Below are 14667 nucleotides of genomic sequence, written 5' to 3' on the forward strand. Positions count from 1 at the left end.
TCTAGATTTCACTCCATCAACAACATTCTTCCCTCAGGTTGTTTTTTTTAAGCTCAGATTTGAAAAGCCTGTGTTGATGTAGCAAAATTTGGCACCATTAACTAACTTGGAAACTTGAGCATCTTTAACTGTAACTTTGAAGTTAAATGGAACTATATTTTTTAAAGTATATTATATTCAAGTTCTTAATTTAAAAAGGCAATGTTAATGTTTTTTCTTCTTATGATAGTGTCAGTAAAATATATTTTAAAATGTATTTGAAGAAATTCTCAAATTTTATCTGAGTATACAGATAGCAATCCAAGTAAATTGCATTTGCTGGCATGTTGAGGACCTACTAAGTAGCACATTCCAAGACTGGATAATATTCTGATTACAGTGATACCTTTATCAACAAGGACATTTGATGGTAGGACAGATATGAAGGAGACCAGATGTTCACCTGACTTTATCTGGCCCAACCCATGTCCAAGTTTTTTCTTGTGACAGTTCCCTGTGACTCTCCTCCCCTCTCTCTGTGCTGAGATAAGCCATGGTTTTAATTCCACATCACCAAAGTCATCTTTCCAGGAGGTCTTTGGCTGAACACTTAACACTTGTAGCCATTGAGCTTTTACATTAAGCTTTTTACCAAAGCTAACGCTGACATAAGATTTTCTTGGCAATACAGAACTCAAATCCATCAAAAGATACTTCTAAAATTCTCCATGCACAAACCCATGCAAACTGTTGTTCCAACTACATCACAGTTTGCAGCATCCACCTTCCACAGAAACCCTAAGTCCAATAAAACTTCATTATTATTGTGTAATTAAAATATTTCTCTAAAGCAAAACATTTTTCAGATCTCTTCTGCACGTGTCTTTAAATCATGCAGACTTTTCTCCACCTTCCCAGTCTGATCTCAGGCTCAAAATTATTTATGGTGTTATTCTGATGACAAATACTACAGCAATGAGCCAGGGCATGGATATTTTTCAAGTTGAAAACCAGGAAAAAATCATTAGATACATGATAAATCAATTATTTGAACAAAAACTCAATTGTGAATGAAAAGGAAGAAACAGAAGAGAGTCAATCAATTTTAGTGACTGACAGAAGGCGTAGGATATAGGTACCAACTTTTTTCTACTTTGTTTTCTTATGAGAATGCAATATGCTTAAGAAATGTGTTGGTATATTTCAGTGATATACTGTAGCAAACCATCATGCAGAAGAGGAACCCATCAGCAAACAGGAGATTGGAAGTAGGAGCTAGGGAATATATTCTCAGTGTTTCAGACCAAATGTGATAGAAACTCATGTGAGTAACTGAACTGACCTAATATGGTATTTGTTGATATTTGAAGCAGCTGTTGTCCAGTTTGACCAGCATTCTTACTTACAACCACTCACAAAAGTTAATGTCTCTCTGAACAGGTTCTTGGAGTATGGCTGGTCTTCATACAAATACTCTTCTTTACCCATGAACAACACTGATGTTTATTTTTTACTCAGCATCTGCACTTCTGTTAAGACTGCTCTGATTCTCTGAGGAGGGCAAAAGCAAGATGATACAGGCGATCAGAGATGACTGTGAGGACACAGAGATTGTGTCACTAATCACTCATCTCCTTTAGGGAAATTGGCACAAGAAAAATTTCCTGCGCATGGAAATAGAATCATATTTTTCTATCAGTCATAAAACCTGTGATATAAAGTTATGTGAATAAAATGAAGGACAGAAGTTGAAGGATAAATCAATAACTCACACACATCACTCACTCACACACTGCTGTCTGTATAACACCAAGAGAGTGTTACATTGAATTTTCAAAGGCAACTGAGCTTCTTGCTTTCTGCAGCCAAGGCTGACATTCCCTCTGGCAGGGCTTTTGGCCAGGAGTGGGTACTGAACTCTCAGTCCCATAAAGGACACCTCTATCACTTGAGCTGAAGGACTAACTTCTTCACTTATCAATGATGATGACAGCAGGCACATTAAAGGCTCTATCAGAAATTCGGTGTTGATTCTAGCTGGGGCAATTGAAGCTGACACTGCAGGCAGATGTTCTCCCCTCTCTCTGTCACACCTTCCTGCTCCACTGCAGCTGGGGGCAGGATAGACATCCAGAGTTCAGTCACCAGAGCTTACAGCCTCGTAGTTTAGAAGGGACCACTGCTTTAGATGTTTCAGCTGGGGTACCAGATGAAACAGGACACCTGAGTGCATGTACCCTTCTACCCCTGCTTGAAGAGCATTACCTACTGCAATACTGATCCCCAACATGGCTTCCTTTAGCAGGGAACATGCGAGGTCCTCTGCTCTTATCTTTCTTCTTGTTCCTTTTGATTCCCCAGTGATCCCCCAGGGGTCATGGAATTAGGTGTAGTAATCAACATTGCTTCACATTAAACCAAAGTATACAAAAGGTGTGAGGACACAATAGTTGAGCAAAGGATGGCTGAAAGCTCCCAGTTTGGTACAGCCAGATTCACAGCACATCTGCAATGTGAAACAGATATATTGATGCATCAAACAAACATGAAATATTAATGCACTTGAAAAGAACAAATGATGACTGACAAGAAATGCAGCAAAGAGTATTTTTTTGCACCAGAAAGATAATCTCAGCCTGTAAAAGGCACATAGCAGGCTAAGGAATTGTGGAAAGTCTTCATAGGAGAAGACCTAAAACTGCTTACCTTGCTTATACTAGAAGAATGAAGGCTAAGAGAACAGGCTGTGTATAATCTGCTGCGTATAAATACTTGGTTGTAAACATCAAGGAGGCAGGAGGGCTGTCTAGGTGAAAGAACAAGTACAGTCCAATCCCAAAGAAATGCCTGGACATTAAAAGTTTGTTGCAAACTGCAAGCACTTTAGACATCAGCAGTGTACTCAGTCTCCATTCCTGACCCATCAGATGTTGTCACTTGTGGTACAGATGTGCACTGGGAGCTGGAGGGAGTTCTACAGTCCAGAATCAACATGGTTGTCCTTAGGATTCTGGACAGACTCCAAAGCTTATAATGGGTATTAGCAATGCCATTTGACTGGGGATACCTGTTCTTGTAAGGTCCTTTAAAGCCTCTTTTACAGCCCTGCTGTTTGTCAAATGCTGTGTGCCAAACTTACAGTAACCCAGCAGTTGCCTGATAACTTTTTCCAGTGCACTGAGCAGTTTAAGGGTAAGGTTAAGAACTAAGGGGTGGTGTGGCAAACTTGGCCCTGATATTATTGCGGAATTAGGATCCCCCAGCACATATCAGTGTAATCACCCCAGATTGCCACCAGTGGAAAAGAAACAAAAATTTTTGGGTGTACAGCTGCAATCATTTTACTTACTGTCATGCAAGAAATACAGGCAAGTGTCAAGTAACAAAGATATAATGTGCCAAATTATGTTCTCTGTAGCACTTCAGTGACTTCAGTGGACAAGAGCAGGGTACAAGAAAATCTGAAAATCTGATTTTCACCTTTACTAAAAAGTTATTTATAGCTATCAAAGGGGAATTTAAAATTCCCTCAGTCTGAGAAATTCTTCACCAACAGCATTTTGGCAAAACCTTTTAGTCATTTTAGCCATTTCTTTGTGAAGGATTTAATTCCAGTTTTTAAGTTATCCCATGTATCTATAGGTAGGAGTTACTTAGAATCTGTGCTCTGCAGCATTCACCTGTCATTTTGGTGGCCTACTTTTCAAACACAAAACTAAAAATTGAAAAGAGCTGAATTTTCTGGTAAGAGGCTTAATTTTCCCAAATGGTATTATGATAGATAGATATTTTGTTTTGGTGGAGTTAACAATACCTTATTGAGCACAGACATTGAAATTTACATTTCCATTTACAGAAAGATTTACCAAAGAACCCTAATTTCAGGAGGCAGCTTGCTGTACTGAACTTGTAAGTAACTAAAATACAGTAAGCCAAAGAAATCATGCTCCAGAAGAGGCAAAACTGACTACTGAATCTAGTATACTGATAAACCACAATATGAATACATTGGGGTGATACATTAATATAATCCACAACATAAAAAAAATAGTCTGCTAAATCCTGTACAGTTTTCTGGTGTATTTAAAGAGGCTCTTTGGAAAGATAACAAAATACGGCAGAAATACACCACTTATTTGAAAGCATTGTCTTTTGTAATATTGCTCTCCAAGGAAATTCTGTTTTGTTAATTTTGAGCTGGTCTCAGAAGACCCAAGTTGTGTTGGTAACTCCACAATTGTCCTTGACAGGAAAACTCATTTTGCTTCTCATGAATACTCTTTGTAAGCAGTCACCTTTCCTCCATCTTCAAAAAAAGGCTGCCACACTTATTCCATGAATATAGTCATCTATGCATGCATAATTGTTGGCTATTCCAAGACATTAGAAAGAAACAAGAAAATTGCTGCAGAATGGCAAAATTATTTAAATATAAATGGCAGATCCATAAAACCAGGATTAACCCCTAGCTGGATACTTTTAATACTGCTGTTATCCAGCAAAAATGTTGTTGAATAAGCCTTCTACCTGAACACTAACTTGCAGGGCTGTTGAATAAGAAAAGCAGTAAAAACTATTTGAAAATCGTATTTAGGTACTGAACCTTTTAAAACTGCCTTTCTGGTCAGCTTGGTAATACTGTCAAGATGCATTGTTCTTTTGCTTTAAAAGGAAAGTAGGAAGTCAGAAGTAATCCCAGAGCTGCAGGTGACTTTTTCAACTGGCACCTGCACTAAATTCTTTTCAAGTCTCTTGCCAGATGTGCAAAGGTAAGCAGCATCTCAGGAGAGAATATTTTTCCTGGCAAAAAAAAAAAAAAGAAACAAACCCCAAAAGTTTATTTTGTGGAATGCATTCTACCATTCTTTTAAAATGCATTTTCATGTCTCTTCTAGAAGCCTGTGGGTTCAATATTACTGTGTGATGCACTGCAAGTCTCTGCATGATAATTCCACACAATGAGTGCCAGTGAAATTAAAACTAGATTCTGCTGTATCTGCTTTGAAAGTGAATATGATATGCATTTGCCACCATTTAAAATTATTTCCTACTTATATTTGCCAGCATGTTTGCCATCATATTTCCTTTTTTGATCACAAAGGAACCCTTTGCTTCTCAGGGGCAGACCCTCAGCTGGGCTAGTCACTCAGCAGCACATATTGGCAAGTGCTGACATTTGAAGTGCCTCTGCTGGAACATTATTTGACTAACAGAGGTGAAACCTAACACTTTGTACTTAGTGCTATAGTTCAGGATCTTTTCAATTATTTTAATCCCTGTTTGTCAGGGCTCCTTTGGAAGCAGCTTGTTGTGCTTTCATTTCATCAGCACACCTGCTATTTCCATCCTTGAATATATTCTGCAGCCCACCTCGTTCTCCAATATCCTTCATGCATTTCTTCTTTGCTTGGCTCAGCAAAAGGCTTGACCCCTTCTTCTCCCATCAGCCATTTCAGCAGTCCTCACTAGGTCCCTGTTCCTCAGGCTATTCCCCTCGTCCTGAGGATCTTCCCTCAAAGCAAAGGATATTGAAACAACAGTGATGCTGTGTGCATGACCTCGTTTAAGATCTCTGCCCTCTGGATTTTCCCCTCTGAGAAAGGATTCCCTCCTATTCTTTGAAGGTTAATTAATATTTGCACAGTTCTTTGTCCTTAACTAGCACACTGAAAGTGACGAGTACTATCAAAAAGTCAGGATTCCAGCCCCGGTGAGGCACAAGGTAAACATCTGTTAGATCTTGTCCAGATATGAAACATTAAGTCTCTCTTTTGTCTAGTGAACCAAAGTGTCCTCTTAAAACTCCTGTTTTGCCTAGGAGAAAAGCAGCTGGCAATGAAAATCCTCTTTATCCTTCTCCTCACAGCAAGTTGGTAGGGAAGCAAGTGATTCTCAAGCCCGTCCCCATGTTGTGTGGTGGCACAGTGGACTCAGCATCCAAGGAGCTGGGCCTGAAACTCCTGCCTGGAGCAAGTTCTGTGTGTGAAACACACCAAGGATGGAGCAGAGGCCTGCCTGGGCTGTACCTCACAGCACAAGCTGCCCAAGGAGACCTGCCAAACTGCATTCCCCTGCAATCCTTACAGTAACAGCAGAGAAATCTTGTGTTCCTCATCTTAGAGCCAACTCACAACAACTTCATTTACCTGATGCCTGTTTCTGCAGGTACCTGACTTCAGCTCCCTGCACAGCAGCTATCTAATCCTGTAGGCATCCAACATCTGCAAATGCAATATCGATTTTTATTGATGTTTACCTGTTTCCCCAAGCACTTGTGGAGTTGATACTAGAATTACTTCAGACTGCTTGTCTCTGGCAAAGAGATGAGAAGCCCCTCTCTAGCTCCATTCTTTGTCATTGGTGTCAGCATTCCATCCATGGTGCTTGGAAGGCTATATATTTATAGGGCTGGCTACAGCACTGCAGCCTGCTGTGAGGGAGTTCCACCCCAAAAAGCAGCATGACTTCAGACATGCCTCCTCCTTACACATTTCCTGCTTGCTGCCTTTGGCTCTCTGCTCTGAGCAGGCTGGCCTCTCTCCATCCCAGTATGAGCAGCCTTGTTCTCCCAGTGAATTTCATCAAAACCCTGCACACCTGCATCGTGAAAAAGTGAAATGACACTGTGCTTCTGTGAGACATGCTTGTGACTGAGCTGGAACATTTTCTGCTTCTGTTCTGGCACTTACACAGCTAGCCTGTATCACACCCACAGCCCAGTTGGATAACTCACCTCTGGAGCCCCACAATGCCTCGGAGGTGAGCTGGCTTAGCAGACCTCGTGCTGCAGGAGCTCAGCGCGCAGCCGTGTAGCTTTGTTCAGCCTGCTGGTACCTTGTAAGCAGCAGGAGGAAACTGCAGACACATTGTCAGTGGCTGGCTGACTCCCACAGCCACTGAGCATCAAAGGATTTTTCCAAAGGAAGGCAGCACTGATGGTAGCAGTTGTGTTTGCTCAAATGCTTGGAGAAAGCTGGCACGAATTTTGGACAGAAGCCCGGAGAGAATCTTTTTAATGAGTTGCAACTTGCAATATGTCTGATCTGTGGATGAAAGCACATCCTTTACAGTGACTAATTGTTAACAATTTTTTTCCAAGAGAAGTGTCTGTTACAGTAGAGACTGTCAAAAAACCAGGACCTTCCAACCTTTGAGGCTTTGAGCCTCATTATCAAGGGGGGATTTGCTCAAGTGCCTCCTCAAGAACTGAGGCACACCAGCCTATGATTCTCCCAAGAATTATATTCAATCATCTCTGCCTTTCTTTCAGTTATAAACTTGGCTGTTTTCCTGGAGTACTTCTCCTTCCTTCTCCCTCTCACATTTTCTAAATCCTCAATCCAAACACATTTAAGCAAACTTCATGCTTTGAAGGAAAGCAACTGGCTGCAAATCAAGTGGTCACTGTGTGGCCAGCTCTGTGCCAAGCTGTCTGTCTGGCACAATGTAAGGGCTTTACATGATCCATTTTACTCCATGAAAGCCATCAGGTGGCTTTGGGGCTTGCCAAGGCTGCTGTTTTGTACAAATCTGTGGCACTGATACTCACAGCTGGAGGTCACCAGCTCAGAGGTTTAATGGGAATGCAGTGTCATAGCCTGGTCTTGGATGTGATCTTGCAGCAGGGATAGTCCCATGGTATCTGGTCCCATGGCCAGGGTGAGCCATCCTGTTCTTACCCTGGACCCACTTCTCTGCCTTGGAGTGCATAGGAAGTCTCTCAAACCATCAAAATATAGCCATGTTGTACAGTTCTGTATGGTTTCTTTTGTGGATGAAATAATATCATTGCATTATCTCCTCTAATTTTCAAGACGCTTGGATATAAATATCTGTTGAAGAGCATATTGTGCAAACTGCTCCTCCTTTACTGTTCTTTCCCAGTATGGTCTGCAAAAAGTTCTTCCTATGTACATTTTTTGGCAATCATTACACAGTGTCAATCATCCTTACTACACATCTGTCTTGTCTTTTATTCCTCCACCTTCACCTGTGCCCCCAGGAGAGCTGGATGTATTTGACAGACAAGCAGGAGATCAGCACACAACAAAACAGCCATACAGAGAGCACCACCAAACAGCACAGAGACCACCACAGAAAACAAAAGAATGCATTAACTTTCTCCTGGAGTACTTTTAAACAAGAACTTACCCAGAGTAAATGGCTGCTCCTTTAGTTGCCCTGCTGAGAATATGTACAACAGCTGCAATGCTTCCAGTCTTCCCCTGTTTTAGTAAGTAATCCATTTCTGATTATAGTGATAATGATCTTAGCCCTTGACCAGGTTTATCCTGAGTCATTTGTTAGTTTCTATTATTTGCATACAAATAGGGAAAAGCACTTGAATCAAAGATCACAAACAGTTCTCTTCAAAACAAAGTTTTCTGTCTGTCCTGTCCTCTACAGAAGATTTTCCTTGGATTTATCCTTTTTCTCTCAATCAGACATCTGCACTGCACATTTTTGAACTCTTAGTAGTTACTCATATTCTAGTGTAACTAATACAGAGACTTTTCTAACAGTAAACAGTTATTTTCTTATCCAACACATACACAAACACATACAAGACTATATATTGAAATCAATTACTGTCCTGGTAGATTTGCAAATTGCATGGAAAAGCAGCATGTAGGGAAAAAAACCGAAACAGACAAACAAACCCAAAGTAAGACCTTAGTCTATAATATACTTTCATTTTTAAATGTTGAAGTCATTGACTACTTTCCAACAATTCTGTTTGATAGAAAATTATCTGGCAAGAGTCTTTCTCTGAGTTACAACAGTGTCTGACCATGTTCACTTATTAAAAATGATAATGAATGCTTTGCCTGTTTTGTGGTGCTCTAGATTAATAATTTTCACCTCTGAATAAAAACCATTCCTTGTGTGCACATACATACAAGGAGTCCATACTTGACTTTACATGCAGAAACCTGAATCTGGTGGAGCTCTTCATATGGAAAACAGTTCACAGCCTTTCATGGACTGGAAAAAGTCTGCATGTACACAAAGACTCGGGCAGCTCCCATTTAAAAAATAAAAATGAAAAAAAAAAAAAGGGTACGTCTTTTTAGGGTACTTCATTCTCATTTGTTTAAACTTAGTGAGACTGTAAGAACACACATTCATCTGGAAATCATCTTGCTGGCAATCTCTACTGTAAAGATGAAAATCAGCATGATTTTCATTACATTTTGTCCCCTGTTGAACAGCAAGATCTGTTCCATGGACTTTGCTGCAGAAACCTGGTGGACACATAATGCAGCACTGACCTCAATTTATATATTTTCCACCTCCACTTTTTTCAGTGAAGCATGATCTGTGTTTAACTGTGCTATTCATACAGTACCTTATTTGGAACTTTTTCCTACATGTTACCATGTTCCGTAATCCATGGATGGGTATGTGTAAGGGTTTCATTGTAATCCCTGGTGATGATACAATGATTTTGTGACAAAGAGGAGTTTCTTTTGAATCAGCTGAGACATTTCTGATAATGAAATGTAGCAGTGATATCCTGTCCTTCCATTTCCTAGGGTTGTGGGTTATGGCACATCGACATTCTTAGGGAATTGTTAAATGCCATGAGGTAGCTTCTTCCAGTCTCACACAAGAAACAGCCACTACCTTTTATGTTGTCATGGGAGTGGGAATTTCTTTTCTTCTGTCTGGATTTATGTTCCATCCCCTTACTCTAATCTCTCTGAAAATCCCTGACTTTAACATCCATATAATGATGTCGATGAGGAAACCACAAAATCAGAAATAAAAAGATTCCAGTCTCCATTGGGAAAGTAGGATTCATTTTAGGACATATTTCTCTCTGGTTTATGGAAAACCAAATTTGACTGGTAACATATTTTTCATGGTTATGGAAGTAGAAGTGCTCACTGAAGTAGAGGGCAGAGAAAAGTGAAACAAATGGTTATTTCTGGAGGAAGGCATTCAGCTGGGTGAACTGAGCAGGCAGCAGGAACTCCCATCCAGGGAGCTAGCAGCATCATCCACCTCTTCATCCCAAACCACAAAACAACCTTCCTTGCCCAGCTGAGCCCAAAGGAGCAAAGCAGCTGGGTTTCTTCCTTCTTGTGGTCCTGTGTCAAAGGCTCCTCTCAGTGCTCAGTGGTTCTGCATCCTCATTTCTCCTGTGATGGGATGGTCTGAAAAGCTGATGTGGCTCAGAAAAACCTGCTTGGTGTCAGCCTGGCAGGCACGTGTGACCAGCCCAGAGCAACACAAGAGTTGTGATTTCACAAGAGCAGTCACTGCACGGGTTCCCAATGCTCCCTGTGTGCCTACAGCTGGAGCAGTGTGTGGGGAACATCAGGGTAGACCCAGTGGCCACACTCTCACCTGAAATCCCTGATCAAGTTTTTTCCAAGGAATCTATGTTATTTTTAAATGCAAAACATGTTGGGTTTGTGGTCATGGGGAAAAGGATGGGGCAGCCAGAATTCTCCCTGAATTGCGTTATTTTTAAGGAGTTTTCCCAGCTCTGATTCTATCATCATGTTTCTTTCTTTGTTGTAAGTTAATCTTATGTGATAAAGGCTGGATGAATTTGATTTCCAGGACACCCAGCATCACCACCACTAAAGCCTTTCCCACTGTTAAAAAATTAACCAATATCAACTGAAAATACAAACATTTCATGAGGGAAATAGATGTAGTATACTATACAGCATATTTAAAAATTTGTTTCTCTGTCTCTAAAAATATATTTTGAAATAAAACAGTGTTGTGCAAATATGCATAAACACATCTTCTATTTTGAGGTCCTAGGTAATTATTCAGGATTGAATACATATCATATGAGTGCACAGAAAAGAAAACTGAGAAGAAATTTTCCAATACATTTAAAACTTACTTTGCTGAGATACTGACACTGTTATAAAGAGAGAGAAAATGTCAACATCTTGCCTTTTTAAATTAAGAACTTGATATTTATAGGCTTTAAACTTAAAAATAAAGTCACATCTTCAAACTTTCAGTTAAAAAAATTCTTATGCTGACAAGTTAGTTAACACTGAAAAATTTTGCCAGATCAACACAAGCTTCTCAAATCTACTTCACCCTCCAAACAAAAGGGAAGCAGTCAGAGAGATTGTGAGCAGAAAAAAAAAGTTTAGGAGGGAAAAATGGTTTTCCAATATTAGAATCTCCTCAGGTCGATAGGGAGATTATTTTTAAGTTTTTTAGCAGTGGGAACTGTTGAAAGATAACTTTTCTGAAGGGTTTTCCTAGACAAAAATCAGACAGAGAATAATCTTTGGCAAAGTCTCAAAAAAAATGGGGTTATCATACAAAAACATTAGGTAAATATCTCCTTTAAAATGTTCTTTGAAGAAAAAAAACGTATTTGTCTTTTCTTCCTGCAGCACTTCAGCTCTGATCATGCACAGTGCTGCTTTATATCAGGAAGGGAGGGGTTATGAATGATTATGTGGAATTCTTGGCATTTTCCAGAAGAAAAAAGTTTTATTGAATTATTAGAGGCTTCACAATTAGTAGAATAATTTTTGTTCTCATCCTTCAGACTGAACTGCCAGACTAAAATCATACAGAATTAAAGTTACAATTAAAATCAGAGGTTAATCTCTGCCAGCATTTTTATCATTTCAGAATGATATTGTAACCTCAGCTGGGAGGATTAGTTATTTCTGTTTTTGTTTGATTGCTTGGTTGTTGTTTGTTTTGTTTTAAAAAACATCTATGAGAGAAACAAGATGTGTCCTCCAATGTCTCTTGTCCCTGTAGAACTGACTTTGCTGGTTCTACTCTACAAAAGAGCACAACCCAGCAGATCTTTTGCAGCATATCAAAAAACTCCTGGCAGATAGTGAAGACCTTTTTATACTTTATGCTAGTAAAGCCACACTGTGGTCAGCCCCTGAGGTCTGTAGAAAAATGGCAGCTTCTCCTTGTTCTTTCTGTGACTTTTGGCCTCTGCTTTGTTTTTTTGTTTCGCTTTGCATTTTTGCTCATTATCACAAGAAACCCCACTGACTGAAAAATTGTGTCAACAGGGTGTAGACTATTGCAGCTTCTGTTAACAAGCCAGGTTGTATATACAATAAATGTGTTTATGCTCATAGGTGGTGTATATTGCAAAAAAATTTTAATGTTTAACTTCTCAACTGTATAATGTAATGCAAGAGCTATTTTTGCATGAAGGAATTGAAAGCCAAATTCTGTTCTTCTTTGTTATTCATTAAAAAAAAAAAAAGCTTTACAGTGTAATTGAAGTTGGTGAAACAGAGCACAACTGATTGCAATCATTCAATCTATAAATATATCTCCATAAATTTCTTCAAACTTTGTCTAAATATTTTGACCTCGTTAAATCTAGTTGCAGTCTCCAGCAGGAGACTCCAGGAGGGGTGACACCCTCTAGGAGGGGTGACATTTCCATAGGGGTCTAGCCCTGAGGTCCTAATTTCTTCCTCCCTTTCTCATGTCCTCCCAGACCTTTCACCATTGAGTCATATCAAGGAAAATCTACAACTTACTTTCTTTCTCTGAGCACATTTTTTTCTTTTTTATAGTCACTGCAGATTATCAAGAGGTACTGAGTGATAACTTAGGAGTTTCTCACCTGAAAGACTTTCTTTTTCTGCTGAGAAGAAATCACTCTTCTCCATCACAGCATCCAAGGATATGGAATGTGTCCTTTGAACAATTTCTGAGAAAGTGCCTTAGGTACCAATAGCAAAGAGACAGGTAAACTGCAAAGAACCATGGCAGCACTTTCAGATCTTTTTTATGAAATAATTCATGTCCATCTAAAGCTGACTTGCCACCATCTGTCTCTCTGATAGCGCTTTTCTACTTCTTTATATGTGATATAAAGGCTTGAATCAATAAAAAGACTCAGCTGCTGAGGTACTTTGAAGCTGCCTTTCCTCTTCATGTCTCTTGACACAACACTGGCACACAGCAATGGGGAAAGCACAACATCTATCCCGTGTGACACAAATTACACCTTTGCTGTCACAGAAGCTCCTGCTTGGTGTACATTATAAGCACATCATACATCTGCTTATTTAGGCTCAGCCCCCAGCCAGTGCAAGTCTGGAGTCACCATTTGCCCTCACAGTCTCCACGCTGGCTTGGGTTTCAGCCCTCCCTTAAGACTGAACACACACAACTGGCTGCAGCTGGCTCTGCCCCAGCCCTCAGCATCCCTCACAAGCCTCAGAGCACAAGCTCCTCCATGCCTCAGAGCACCAAATTCCTACTGGCATCCCCCTGCCCACTTTCATGGGTATCAAGTCTGCAAATCTGCTCTCCCATTTCTAGCACTGCATCAGATATTTTGATGATCTTCTGCCTGCAACCCCTAGACAAGTGAAGGACTAATCAACAACTGACATGATTTTGCAAATGGAAAAAAAAAATATAATCAAGGTGTCAGCCAGCTGAGCTGAAATCTGGCTGAGAAACATATTTAACAGGGAAGGGGAGGGGAGAAAGGGAAGGGAAGGGAAGGGAAGGGAAGGGAAGGGAAGGGAAGGGAAGGGAAGGGAAGGGAAGGGAAGGGAAGGGAAGGGAAGGGAAGGGAAGGGAAGGGAAGGGAAGGGAAGGGAAGGGAAGGGAAGGGAAGGGAAGGGAAGGGAAGGGAAGGGAAGGGAAGGGAAGGGAAGGGAAGGGAAGGGAAGGGAAGGGAAGGGAAGGGAAGCTGCTCAGGAACTTGTATCCATGCTGAAGAGCTCTTGCAAAGCCAGTAACTAGCTGTCATTTGGGGCTTGAGGGGACTGATGTGTGAATGTGCTTCTACACACTCTCCAGGGTAGCAAGGATCGATCGTGTTCCCATAGAGCAAGGACCAGACCCTGGGACAGCCACAGGCAGCCTAACCCAAACAAACCCTTCTGCTCATTTCTCTCTCTGGGCTCTTTAAGCCCTCTGCCCCCTGCTGTTTGCTCACAACCGAGCAGACTCAGAGGTGCAAGATGCATCACTTAAGTGATTTCTGTATTGAATTTCAGCCAAGAGGAACTGCAGGTGGTCCCAGACCAGGCTGACTGGTGGCTGAGTGGTTAAAAGTGTTACATTAAAGTCGTGGTGGCCTCTCTTCTGGATATCTTGTATGGCATCATATCACATGAAATGGGTCTTTAGCAAATGTCAGAGAAGAAGTCATACTCAAATATCTGCTCTAGTTTCCAGAGTGGAACCTGAATAAGCAGGAGTTTCTTGAATCTCCCATCACTCTCTAAAGACTAGAAATAGGTACAGCAGGGACATACCAATAACAGGTCCTCTCATCAGCAGAGTCTGCTCAGCATGTCTCCTGCCTCCATCTCTTGTTTGACAGTACTGTCTCCCACCTGAGTCTTCAGCAGCTTCACTGACAGCCAGGACAAGGACCAAATGGCCAGGCTGGGTAATTGGGGCTCCATGAGAGAAGAGAGCTTCCTGTGAGCCTGGAGTATTCACCACATGGGGGGATGAGAGCTGGTGTTCTCTTTCTCCACTAGTATCAACCCCTGGAAGAGGCTTCTTCCACTCAGTCTCCCCATTTGAGCAGTTAGTAAATTGGGCAGTGTACCCTAGTGGTACACCCTGGTAACCTGTGCATGCCCTGGAGCAGAACTCTGAGGAGTGCCATGCTGAGCCCTACAGGACTGCCTGGCCTTTGCACAGAGCCACACTGCACATCAGCTCCCCTGGGGGTAGCTTTATTCC

This window comes from Passer domesticus, chromosome 3 (genome assembly GCF_036417665.1).
Source record: "Passer domesticus isolate bPasDom1 chromosome 3, bPasDom1.hap1, whole genome shotgun sequence".
NCBI lineage: Eukaryota > Metazoa > Chordata > Aves > Passeriformes > Passeridae > Passer > Passer domesticus.